This window comes from Tiliqua scincoides, chromosome 1 (assembly GCF_035046505.1).
Source record: "Tiliqua scincoides isolate rTilSci1 chromosome 1, rTilSci1.hap2, whole genome shotgun sequence".
Classification (NCBI taxonomy): Eukaryota; Metazoa; Chordata; class Lepidosauria; order Squamata; family Scincidae; genus Tiliqua; species Tiliqua scincoides.
In genome coordinates this window covers 13,958,085-13,972,141 of record NC_089821.1, presented here as the reverse complement: position 1 = coordinate 13,972,141, position 14,057 = coordinate 13,958,085, and positions in this window count along the sequence as shown.

Below are 14,057 nucleotides of genomic sequence, written 5' to 3'. Positions count from 1 at the left end.
AGGAGATTGTTGTTGCCATGGTGACTTGGAGCCCTGGCTCTTGCTGGGTTGTGGTGGGACTTGCCTAGAAGACTGGTAGTGGACTTGTGTTGCGCCAGGATACCAAATGATCCATGCAAACTTTAAGCGACAGGGATACTTCACTACTTTCACATGTTAGAGTTCAGTATTAAAGAACATCCAAGTTTGTGATTGTTAGATAAACCAGATGGCATGATCAGTTTCCAGAAGCACCCAGAGGCTTCACGAAGTCTTTAATTAAACAAAGATGTAAAACTTGAGAGTTATCGCTACTTCAGCAACCATTCTCAGGCATAGTTCAGGATAGAGGGACTTTGTCTGGGAGACCACATCAGAAAATAGTATGGCCTACTCAGTTAGAAGTATCGCTCAGACTTGCCATTCAGTGCTGTTTATAGAAACGGAATAAGTCCTCAAGGTACTGTAGAGCAGGACATCTTGTGCAAAGGAACAGTGGTTGTGTAGCACATCCTTTAAAAAGGACAAAATATTCACTGATGAAATGACCTGGATTCCTCTGACATCACAAAGCTAGAAAGATATAGGACTGATTCTGAAGCAACAGTTGTTTCCCCCTGGGTATTTTGAAGTGGTCCCAAGAACCTAGATAGGTGAAAAATGTTGTTCATCTTTCTGAGGGGAATGTTATTTAGGTTCTAACAAGAGTGTTGAAAGAATAATCCCTGAAAAAATCACATGTATAGTCAGTCCAATGTAAACTTTCCATGTAGATGTACTCTGGGTCACTTCAAAAGGCATCCCATGAGAACATGAATTAATCTTTCATCTCATCCAGTCTGAGCTAATGGACTAAAACATCTTCTCCTCACAGTAAAGTCAGCAATACATTTGCTACTTCTGGACTTATTTTTGCCTAGATTGTGCCCTCTGCCCCATACAGGTGTACATGTGAAGGCATTAATGATACCTGTGTTTGGTATGTGTTGCCAGTCACCAAGCCAATAACTTATATTTGGGTCACTTTTGTATGTCATACACCGTCACATTTCAATCCTGATCTGTAGGACTTCTGTTCCCTCCCCGAAACCCTTGTTAGCATGCTGATTCGTTTGTCTAGTCCTACCAGTTTCGCTACTAGGATTGATGTAATGGCACAGATGAAGCTCACCCTTCAGATGTGAGACAGAAATGCAATTGAACCTTCAAAACAAGATAGCAAGGCCAAAAGGATGCATTCACCTGTCCAAATTATCTTAGTGACATCAAGGTCTTCTTTCTGTGCCCCAGTTTCAGTCTGCCAGGTATTTTAAATCAGGTATCCAAAAGCAGGGAGGGATACAAGCAGAATGACCACTTCTAAAAGTAGGGCTATAGCAGGTTGTAGTATAATATTTGGTTCAACCGTGAAGCCCAGGGGGATGAGTTTGGGCAAATCACTCAGCTCACCTAGCTTGCAGGGCTGTTGCAACAACATGATATGCTATCATATCCCCTCCCCTCCCCTCCCCTCCCCTGTATATTCAAACAGAATAGAAGAAAATAAAATTTGCCTTTAGGAAACTGTAAAATACAAACATGCTTAGAAAAGCCATTGAAAACAGATACATATCAAGTTAATGGTAGACAATTTAATGTTCCAGTTCTTGTTTGATAACCTAGACCAGGGGTGTCAAACATAAGGCCCGGGGGCTGGATGCGGCCCGTAGAAGCTTTTTATTTGGCCCTCAGGCTCTCAGCTGCTGAGCAGTGCTGAGGTGTTACTGCTAAAAGGGCAGCCCCCACGAAAATTGGGCTCTCCCATATCTTGAAATATGATAAAGATTTGTGTGCTTTCTCTTCTAAGTGAGAAAAAGTGCTAATTTTTGGTTATGAGTTGTTTAATAACATCACTTCCTGCCTAATGACATCACTTCCAGCCCTCAGGAGGCCTCAAGAATGCCATTCGGCCCTCGGTATAAAACGAGTTTGACACCCCTGACCTAGACAGAGCTCAGCCTCCATTGAACAAAAAGTGAATGGAGTCTTCTAAACAGAAGAAAAGAGAAAATTGAATGTCTCTGAATTGTGACATTGAATGAATGAATGAAATGAATTGTGCTTTAGTGGTGTCATTAATACAGTTCTGGTACTTAAATGTGAATGTTTCCCTTCAAAAAACAGGCAGCCCGGTCCTATGTAGGTTTAGGCTGTTAGCTGGATCACTTTGCAACAGTGGAACAGAGTTCCAAAATAGCTGTCAATGGCATGCAGAGTGCACAGTCAGTGGCCATTTGGGGAGTAATGCCACAAGAGGAGGCAGTATTCCCCATCTATTGCCAGGTCCCTTGGTTTGCCAGACCATCACTAGACCCCTTTGACTCCCCAACCTGCCAGACCTGTGCTACAGAGGTCCAAGGAGCCCCACTGCAGAGCAGGAGGCTTACAGAGGAGTAAGGGTAATCTCCTTTACCCTCCAAAGTCCCCTGATCCACCCCCACCCCCACTGGATACAGTGTGCTCCTTTTTTGTACAGCTACACCAGTGGGGAGGGGGAGAATAGGATTGAGCTCCTAGTGCATTTAAAAGAAATGTAAGACAATTTTACCTTAGTGTGTGACAAGGTAAAACATCAGGAAATAAAACATGAAGTTAAGGAGGAAATGAAAAAAGGGAGAAGTATGTGATAGAAAGAGCAGAGAAGGAACATGAGAGAAAAAGGGAAGGAGAGCTTAAATCAGTTGAAAGGGTGAGGCAGAGTGGATAGGAGAGTTCATAGTTATGAGTTTAGATAATGCTGACAGGCAGTCTTTTAAGCACTAGGAAGGCCTTAATGACCTATTCTATTAATTCTTAGTCATACCTCAGATTTAAATGAAGGAAGCAGCTTGGGGAAATACAATTATTATGGGAATAAGATTTGTTTTTGCTGTGCTGTTCGCCTCCCCCCCCCCCCCCAATGGAGAAACTGCATTTCTCCTTGCATCATGAAATCCCCTATCTATGGAAGGAGCATCAGAGGTTTGTTCGTCTTGGGGCCACTTCAATTGTGTTGAGACATTTAGGATTTCAGTGTAGTAGAGAAAAAGCATCCTAACTAGACATAATCATACATATTCCAGTTGAAACATACATATTCCAGGAATGTGAACTGTGATCTCTTGGCACACATATACCTTGTACAATGTTCTATGCATTGTTTTGTAGCTGGGCCATGTTTGAAGTTCTGGGTCTTCCTAGCTGCACAGTACACTTTTGCTGTGTAATTAAAAAAAATGTTTGCATGTTGGGTCTTTATGCATTTCGATTGTTTGGAAAGAAAGAGTCCTGCAATGAGGGTGAAAATGAGAACAGGCTTGTTTTGAGAATAAAATCTCAAAAGGTAGTGGTAACAGCAGGAGCTCAGTAAGACTACCACACTTCCTTTTTCTGCAGTACTGAGGAATTTCTGGGTGCTGTCAATCAACATTGTAGCATTGTACAGGCTGCCAAGTGTGCCTTCCTGGGAATAGAACAATATTCAGTACTGCTCCCATTGCTCTAGAGACTGGATATCAAACCATTTTTTTTTGTCTTTGATTTTCTTTTCAAATAAAGCTCTTCAATTTGAGCATGAATTCTGTTTGTGCATTATTTTCACTGGTGAGAAACCAACAGCACCTGGATAAAAGTGGATAAAGTATTCAAAATAATGATTACTACTTGACCCTCTGCCTTTCTACAAGGCAGTTGACAACAACAGAGACGGTAAGATAGTAGATAATATTATCTACTAAGTTCAGGCACACAATATGAAAAGGCTTATAGCAAAGTTCCCACAGAATGGTGGCAATAGCTCAATCTCAATGACAAAAGCTCAATGAGAAGATGCAAGAGTAAAAAAAAATCACAGATGGTTCCTCTAGCTCAGAAGTAATAACAATGAGATACCAAATGGCAGATGAATTTCAGTGATCATTGATAAGCTGGGAACATCAAAAAGAAGCTTAATCACACCAGCATCATCAACTTATAGAAGGTCTCTGAATTCAAAGATGGGACGGTATAAAAGCCAGAATGGAACGGGCTATTGATAAATGGAGTGGGGAAGGAAGGATGTATTAGACACTTCAGAACAATATTTTAGATCTGAAACCATTCCAACAGCAGGTTTTTTGTTAATCCCTTCCCAGGAAAAGCCCATCTGGAATAGTATAGAACAAGTCAGAACTGACGTTTTCTAACTCGGTATCATACAAAACGCAGGAACGTGTGTTAAAGTCACACAAGAACAAGAAGTCAGAAAAGACATCCATATAGAATTGAAACTTACTAAGTCCTCAGCCAAAACCTGTTTTTGACAAGCAACAGCTTTGAATGACTTGGTGTCAGGCACCACCAAATATACCACAACAGATTAGGTAGGAGTGATTAAATTCCACATTCTGAAACCCAATCTGGGCAATAAACAGCTTCCAGGAAAAGGAATAGGAATATCAACTTCCCAAATATGTACAACAATAAAGATCACAGCACCCATTGGAATAATTGGGATTATTATAGCAACTCACAACGCCCCTCCTATTCTGGGTTGTGGTTCTGGAAGGCTATAAAAAAGAAGCCAGAACCCCCACTTCCATTGGACTAATGAGGACTTACACTTGGGAGGGAGTGTAAGTGTAGGGAGGAGGGGTTTAGATTCATTAGGCACTGGGGAACATTTTGGGACAAGCGGGGCCTGTACAAGAGGGACGGGCTTCACTTGAACCAGAATGGAACCAGACTGCTGGCGCATAGCATTAAAAAGGTGGCAGAGCAGCTTTTAAACTGATCCCTGGGGGAAGGCCGACAGGAGCCGAGGAGCATCCGGTTCGGGACTCCTCATGCCTATGGGATGAGGATGGGGAGGTTAGAGAACAACAAGACAAAGGCAGGGTAGGAGAAGAAATTGGGAAAGGTAGCATGATGGGATGCGATAGACGGTTTGGCACAGTGAGAGGATGCGGAGACAAAGGAGCAAATAAGCAGGCCATCCTGGGGCATTCCGTGTACAAATGCTTTTATGCAAATGCCCGAAGTCTCCGAGCAAAGATGGGAGAACTGGAATGTCTGGTGACAAGGGAAAATATTGACATAGTGGGCATAACGGAAACCTGGTGGAATGCGGAGAATCAGTGGGATACCGCAATCCCGGGCTATAAACTCTACAGGAGGGACAGGCAGGGGCGTGTTGGAGGTGGGGTGGCCCTTTATGTTAAGGAAGGGATAGAATCCAGCAAAGTAGAGATTGAAGGTGGGTCCGACTCCACCGTAGAATCTCTGTGGGTTAAATTACCAGGCTTGTGCAGTGATGTAATACTGGGGGCGTACTATTGTCCTCCAGACCAGAAATCAGAAAGGGACCTTAAAAAGAGGAAACAGCTCAGGGAGGTGACAAGGAGGGACAGAGTTGTAATCATGGGGGACTTCAATTATCCTCATATAGACTGGGTCAATTTGTGTTCTGGTCACGAAAAGGAGACCGGATTCCATGACATGCTAAATGACTGTGCCTTAGAGCAGTTAGTCATGGAGCCCACCAGAGGACAGGTGATTCTGGATTTAATATTGCGCAGTACTCAGGACCTGGTTAGAGATGTCAATGTTACGGAGCTGTTGGGGAACAGTGATCATGCTGCGATCCGTTTCGACATGCACGTCGGGGGAAGAATACCGGGCAAATCTCTCACAAAAACCCTTGACTTCCGACGGGCGGACTTCCCTTAAATGAGGAGGCTGGTTAGAAGGAGGTTGAAAGGGAAGGTAAAAAGAGTCCAATCTCTCCAGAGTGCATGGAGGTTGCTTAAAACAACAGTAATAGAGACCCAGCGAAGGTGTATACCGCAAAGGAAGAAGGGCTCCACTAAATCCAGGAGGGTGCCTGCATGGCTAACCAGCCACGTTAGAGAGGCTGTAAAGGGCAAAGAAGCTTCCTTCCGTAAATGGAAGTCTTACCTTAATGAGGAGAACAAAAAGGACCATAAACTGTGGCAAAAGAAATGTAATTTGATGAACTGTGGCAAAAGTTGATACGGGAGGCCAAGAGAGACTATGAGGAACACATGGCCAGCAACATTAAGGGGAATAATAAAAGCTTCTTCAAATATGTTAGAAGCAGGAAACCCACCAGAGAAGCGGTTGGCCCTCTGGATGGTGAGGGAGGGAAAGGGGAGATAAAAGGAGACTTAGAGATGGCAGAGAAATTAAATGAATTCTTTGCATCTGTCTTCATGGCAGAAGACCTCGGGCAGATACTGCTGCCCGAACAGCCCCTCCTGACCAAGGAATTAAGTCAGATAGAGATTAAAGGAGAAGATGTTTCAGACCTCATTGATAAATTAAAGATCAATAAGTCACCGGGCCCTGATGGCATCCACCCAAGAATTATTAAGAAATTGAAGAATGAAGTTGCTGATCTCTTGACTAAAATATGCAACTTGTCCCTCAAAACGGCCACGGTGCCAGAAGATTGGACGATAGTAAATGCCACGCCTATCTTTATAAAGGGAAAGAGGGGGGACCTGGAAAACTATAGGCCGATCAGCCTAACAGCTATACCAGGTAAGATGGTGGAATGCCTCATCAAAGATAGAATCTCAAAACACATAGACGAACAGGCCTTGCTGAGGGAGAATCAGCATGGCTTCTGTAAGGGTAAGTCTTGCCTCACGAACCTTATAGAATTCTTTGAAAAGGTCAACAGGCATGTGGATGTGGGAGAACCTATAGACATTATATATCTGGACTTTCAGAAGGCGTTCAACACGGTCCCTCACCAAAGGCTACTGAGAAAACTCCACAGTCAGGGAATTAGAGGGCAGGTCCTCTCCTGGATAGTGACCTGGTTGAAGACCAGGAAACAGGGCAATTTTCACAATGGAGAGAGGTGAAAAGCAGTGTGCCCCAAGGATCTGTCCTGGGACCCGTGCTTTTCAACCTCTTCATAAATGACCTGGAGACAGTGAGGTGGCTAAGTTTGCAGATGACACCAAACATTTCCGAGTGGAGAAGACCAGAAGTGATTGTGAGGAGCTCCAGAAGGATCTCTCCAGACTGGCAGAATGGGCAGCAAAATGGCAGATGTGTTTCAATGTAAGTAAGTGTAAGATCATGCACATTGGGGCAAAAAATCAAAACTTCACATATAGGCTGATGGGTTTTGAGCTGTCTGTGACAGATCAGGAGAAAGATCTTGGGGTGGTGGTAGATAGGTCGATGAAAGTGTCGACCCAGTGTGCGGTGGCAGTGAAGAAGGCCAATTCTATGCTTGGGATCATTAGAAAAGGTATTGAGAACAAAACAGCTAATATTATAATGCCATTGTACAAATCGATGGTAAGGCCACACCTGGAGTATTGTGTCCAGTTCTGGTCACCACATCTCAAAAAAGACATAGTGGAAGTGGAAAAGGTGCAAAAGAGAGCGACTAAGATGATTACTGTGCTGGGGCACCTTCCTTATGAGGAAAGGCTATGGCGTTTGGGCCTCTTCAGCCTAGAAAAGAGGTGCCTGAGGTGGGACATGATTGAGACATACAAAATTATGCAGGGGATGGACAGAGTGCATAGAGATATGCTCTTTACAGTCTCACATAACACCAGAACCAGGAGACATCCACTAAAATTGAGTGTTGGGAGAGTTAGAACAGACAAAAGAAAATATTTCTTTGCTCAGTGTGTTGTTGGTCTGTGGAACTCCTTGCCACAGGATGCGGTGATGGCATCTGGCCTGGATGCCTTTAAAAGGGGATTGGACAAGTTTCTGGAGGAAAAATCCATTACGGGGTACAAGCCATGATGTGTATGTGCAACCTCCTGATTTTAAAAATGGGTTATATCAGAATGCCAGATGCAAGGATGAGGTCTCTTGTGATCTGGTGTGCTCCCTGGGGCATTTGGTGGGCTGCTGTGAGATACAGGAAGCTGGACTAGATGGGCCTATGGCCTGATCCAGTGGGGCTGTTTTTATGTTCTTATGTACACTAAGGGTGCAATCCTAACCCCTTATGTCAGTGCTTTCCAGCACTGGCATAGCAGTGCCAATGGGATATGTGCTGCTTCCTGCAGTTGGGTGTCACTCATGGAAGCCTCCTCAAAGTTAGGGAATGTTTGTTCCCTTACCTCAGAGCTGCGCTGCCCTTATGTCAATACTGGAAAGCACTGACATAAGGGGTTAGGATTGCGCCCTAAGTGACAAAACACCCCCAAAAAACTACATTCCAGTTTCTATTCCGGTTTTTAATGGAAAATCACATACCCCATTGGTCTAATTGGAAATTACATAGAAACCAGGGAACTCTCCAAATTCCTTATTCCAGTACCTGCCTTCCAGAAAAAGAAACCAGAACTCCCACATCTAAGCTAGAGGGGCAACCAAATCACAGGCTAAGAGTGACCCGATATCACTGGGTATGTTGTCGCATACCTGTAAAAATCAGTTATTGACAGTATTCCTGTAACACACAACACAGAAAGCAATTGCTTGAGCAAAGGGGGTGGTTGAGCTTTACACATCCTGTGGTATTTTTAACTCAAACCTGTGGCTTTTGTTGGGTTTAATACAATAACTTCCTTGATACTGACTCTATAAACTGCTTTCTGGACAACTCTTGTTGAAAAGCTGTATATAAATATTCTGAATAATAATTTAATAATGACAGATCTGAGAAACATGGAATGCATGTTCAGAACCTAATTCTCCCTTTCAGGTTTGAATACAGGCCCAATTATTGTATCCTTTTTTGAGCAGCTCATAAAATTGAATATCACCTGTGAATATTAAGGAACAAAAAAATCACACCTAGTATCTACATTCAGGTTATAATTCCAAGTTGATTGACAATCCATCTGGGCTCCTTTTAAGAGGCGGAAGTAAAATGCATTAACTGCTCCCAGTTAAACAATGTGCACCCAGGTACGGCTGCTGCAGGGACTGGAGGGTGCACCCCAGTCTCTGCAGCCCCCTGAGCGACGCGATCCTGCCGTCGCTGCCTCCCCCTGCCCCTGCTGCCTCCCCAGCCACCCACCCCCGCAAAGACTTACTGCAAGTTTCAAACTCCCTGAGAGTTTGAAAACCGCAGGTTTGCGGGATTGTTGCACCAAAGAGAAGCCCAAAGAAGAGCTGGCTGTGGAAAGCAATGATTGCAAAGCTTTCTAACCCCTGATTCATGGAACTGGGCACCTGCAGGAAAAAGAAGCTTGCATGGCCAGCAACTGGAGTCCAGGTTTGTAGAGAGCAAGAACCCAAGAAGATCAGGTGCTGAAATAAATGTGTTAGGGCCCAATCCTATCCAGCTTTCCAGTGCTTACAGCCATGCGGCCGGGGGGGGGGAGTCACAGAGGCTTCCTCAAGGTAAGGGAATGTTTGTTCTCTTATGTCAGGGCTTCATTGCAGCTGCATCGGCACTCAAAAGTAGGAAAGGATTGGGCCCTTAGTCCTTCCAGTGCCACAAAACTCTTTGCTAAGTTCAGTGAGTTTGTCTGGTCCCTACTGAACTTCATTTCCCTTGTGCGCATTATGCTTTTGGCGATAGCAAAGAAAACCTCTGTGCAATACAGGCATTAATTTTGGGAGAGGGGAAGTCATCTTTATTTCACAGCAAGCCACAGGGATGCCAGCAGAAGAGACATAAGCTAAGCACTTTAATTCTGCTGCAGCCGACCTATCGCTTGACCTGGCCAAGTTACAGCATGTCTTGCTTTTGTTTTGTTTTAATTTTGGAACCAAAGGAAATCCATGACAACACAGATTTTGGAGTTCATTTATCTGTTGCTGCTTCCCACACTCAATTATGAGAAGAAATATTGCAGAAAGACAGCTGGCTGGAAGTTATTAGCAAAGTGTAAAAAAAAAAATGAATAATTTATTCCAGTGGCAACACCCCATAAGAACATAAAACTCAAATTACAACTTTGGACATAAGAAGAAATCAAGTCCAAGGGGAAAAAAATGGGGGAAGGAACAGTTTTTATGGCATTCCATGTTTTATCTAGCACAGTAAGGCAGCTCCAATGAACTTACTTCTGAGTAAACATGCATAGGATTGCGCTGCACATGTTCTACTTATCTTTATGGATAAGTAGACATGTTCTACAATCTTTATGGAATTCAAGCTGCAAAGTAGAGCATTAGCAATAATAATGAACATTTGTGTTGCACATTTCAAATGATCAAATCACTCATATACATTATCTCAGTATTTCTGACAAGGTAGGCCAATATTACAATCTCCATATTACAGTTGGTGGGAAAAGGGAGACCAAGGCTGAGAGAGTAATGACTTGCCCTAAGGCCACCCACTGAGGCTGCGGTTGGAGTGAAACTTGGATCTAGGCTTCCCTACATTTAAGTCCAGGGACTTTAGCCTCTAGACATCAAAACTTCTTAGAGAGATCCAGAGTATACCTTTTTTTTTTTTTTTTACACTACAGGGACTCTACCTGCTGTATAAAATCACCCATACTTTCACTGTTATTTGAATTATGGTGCAGAAAGCAGAGTGAGTGCCAATGGAAGACTCCAGTCTGCTAACAACCTCCAGTTTGATTACAATCAATATTGCACGTGAACCTGCTTTATACCAAGCTCAGACCATTAGTCTGTCTAGCCTGGTGCAATCTAGAGCTGAGAATGGCTCTCCTGCGTGTCATGCAGTGGTCATTTGCCAGTCTTACCTGGACATGCCAGGGATTGAACCAGCGACTGTTCACATTCACAAACCAATGCTCTGCTACTGAAGCTATGACCACTCCCCAAATATTAACTACATTCTTTCCACTGTTTTATAAAGTAAAGTAAAGCGGAAACAATGTTGTGCGGCTCAGCGCAGACTTATCTGCCCCAGGCAATCTTAGAACTTTCCCATCTCAGAGCTCAAGTTTGACAATTCTGATCAGGGTGGCACCTATACAGCTGGGCTTTCAGTATTATCTCAGTAATGAATTCTGTAATAAGTCCATTGAGTGCCCCATCCCCTGCCTGATTGCAGACCTAACTTACCCAGTGATGATAACTGCAAGTCAACCCCATCCACACTAGGGTGCCAATGTCACCACATTAGCTTTCTCCAAATGCTTTGTCTTGTCATTAATAAAAGCTTCCCTTGTGGAACAAAAAGCAGCTGTAGGACTCCCAATCTAGATCAGAATGCTGGCTGGTGGGGGCAAATAATTAAAGCCCCCCGCCTTCACACCACGATTCTTAGCTGGAATGCAGCCTTCCCCCATGGACATTAGTTAGGCAAGAAACATCAAGCGTGCCAGGACCAATCACATTAATAACATGAAGTGTTGCTTTGCCCTAGACATGGACCAATTTATTTCTCTCTTCTAAAAGAAGCACCTCCTTAAAAAGGCTTAGCTGCACCTCATCAGCTCCCAGCTGGCACTGCTGCCCTATTCTGCTTCTGATCCCAGGGTGGGAATTAAGCCCTGGAATTGGAAGTATTGTCCAATTCAGTGGGGTGCCTCTTCTGAAAGTGAGGTGTGGCAAGGCTTTGAAAACTTCCAAAAGATTCACACTTCCTGCTGTCTTTGTTTAAATCTTATTTAGTACGCATGACAAAGGGTAAATGTGGGGTTGACATGGGTCCACCAGCCAACCTATCTGAATTTCTATGGCTGAGGTGTCCACTGGGAACTTAACAATGCTAATTACTGTAGCCTTTTAAAGAATGTGCCATTGCTGTTAACAGTGCTTGCACTTCAGTTCTTCTGATCAAGGGCTAAGAGCATCTTTCTCATAACAATTTATTAAATAAACAGACAGCACTATTATTAGGCAGTTAAAGATTGCAGTGGAGGTGGAGGGGGGGTTGGGTGTTCAATTCCTTACCATTCTTACTTCATTTATCTGTACAAGAGTAGAACAGAGCTGGTCATTGTGAGTCTTATAGACAGACCAATAATATTGGCATTGTGTGATCCTGAGAGCACTCTCAAAGGATTTATTAGCACTGGTAACTATTGTGAAACTTACTATGAATATAATTGCTGGTAGCCATTTTGGTCCATCAGACAAAATCTAAAAATAACAAAGGGCAAAACCTTTATTAGGACCAATTAGCGCTAGAGACAGAACTGAAAAAACTGCTGACTTTTATACCTGCATAGGAACAGCAGTAATGTCTGTCTGCCTTGTATCCTTTGGTGCACCCTGAGCTCTGTTTCCATCAAACACAGCCTAATTAATTGAGGCTGCAATTCTATGCACACTTACCTGGGAATAAGTTTACTGAACTAATTGAAAGTATTGAGTAAACATGCATAAGATTGTCCTTAAATCTGCAGGACACCTCCCCCATTCCACTCTAACACTATTAAAAATTATAGGGGAGGGGTTTTTCATCTCATGCTTTTGTCCCTCCCTGTCTTCTTTTTTAATTTCCTTAACTTCCAGACTGATGAGTTGACAAGCTGCTCACATCTTGGTCACCTTTTTAGTTTGGTTCTAATAAAAGTACAGTAATTACCCTGCTGTAATTTGTGAGTATATTTAACCCGTTATTCTTCATAGATACTTGTCATGTTTTTCCATAGGAGACAGAAAATGAAATGACTTCTCAAGTTCATTTTATGTATGTACTGTATCTATCCAATTCACAAATGTACATGTGCACACTGATTTCCATTCCACTCAGGTGCCCAAAGTGGACTTTGGAATCTTTGCTGCAGATGAGACCACGGGTAGCCCAATCCACTGCAACTCCCCATGCAGTGATGCAGAGGCGCCAAGGTGGTGCTCACTGAAACCCCAGCCTTGGGAGGCCTCCTCAAGGACAGGGAACATTTGTCCCTTTGCCCCAGGCAAAGGGTGGGTCAACATGAACCTGAGCCAGTGATATCGCAGGAGCAAGTCCACGTTGACCCATGAAGGCAGATCAGGCCCAGGAAAGGGGTCAGAATTCAGTCACCAAACCCACCCCCTTCCTGGGCCTGATCCACCCTCTTTCCTGCCCCTGTTGCCACTCAGTTCTTCCCACCACCCCCCACCCTGTTCCACCCACTGCAGAGTGGGTGGAAGCACTTGGGATCCTCAGTGACAGGACCATTGCATCTTGGAAAAATGGTGTCAAAGCATCCCAGTATTGTATATTTGCATCCTTCTTTTTGCGTTCCACACATTTATATGTATATTTTGATGTACTTTTTATTTTTAAAGCACAAAGGTGGGGTTAGGGTTAGGGCTGGGATAAGAGGCTTAGAATATATAACATGGGTTTGTTGCCTGGCTGTAGAGGGATGCAAATAACCAGTACACACACACACACAAAGATACAAATATCCAGGGATGCCAATGAATGGGACACATTTGACCAGGACACAATCATCCAGGGCGCAAATACTCGATGTACAGGGGGTTCGCTTAGCAGATGTGGCCAATGGGCCATGGGTTTGCTCAAGAATTCCCACATTGCTTGCTGCTCAAGCTGCGGCCCCCAGCCTCTTTTCAGTGCTCCTGGAAGGGGTGGCACAGCTGGGACCAGCATGAGCTCCATGTTCTGTTTTCTTCAGACACCATGCGACAATCCCTGCCAGAGATGGCGGAGGGTGAGGGTTGGGGAGTGGTATGGGATGAGGAGTCTGGGGACAATGAGGGCTTTTGGAGGTGACCATATGGAAGGGAAAGGCAATCCCCTGGAGAGCTTGAGTGCATATAAACACTTAGCCAGCTGATGAGAAGCTCAAAGTGAGAGTGACAGCCAGCTAAGGGCAGTGGCGTAGCTAATGATCGTGTAGCCCGGTGCCACGTTCAAAATGTTGCCCTGGAAGTGATGTCACAGCCGGAAGTGACATCACGCCCAGGCTTTTTAAGAAGTGAAAAGTGGGAGGAACCTACCTCCTCTCCCCAGCAGCTCACCACCCACTTGCTCTGCTGCCTCTCCCCAGTCAGTGGCATAGCTAAGGCATATATCTGCTACCTGGGATCAAAGAAGATTTTGTAAATCCCCCCCCCATGACAAAATCAAATTTAATTAGGTAAATAAATAAAACATTATTGGTTCCATGCTGTATCATAATAACATCTCATTGGCACTCAGATTAATCAGTCTCATAGGTTGGTTTGGAGTTAAGCAAATCCAC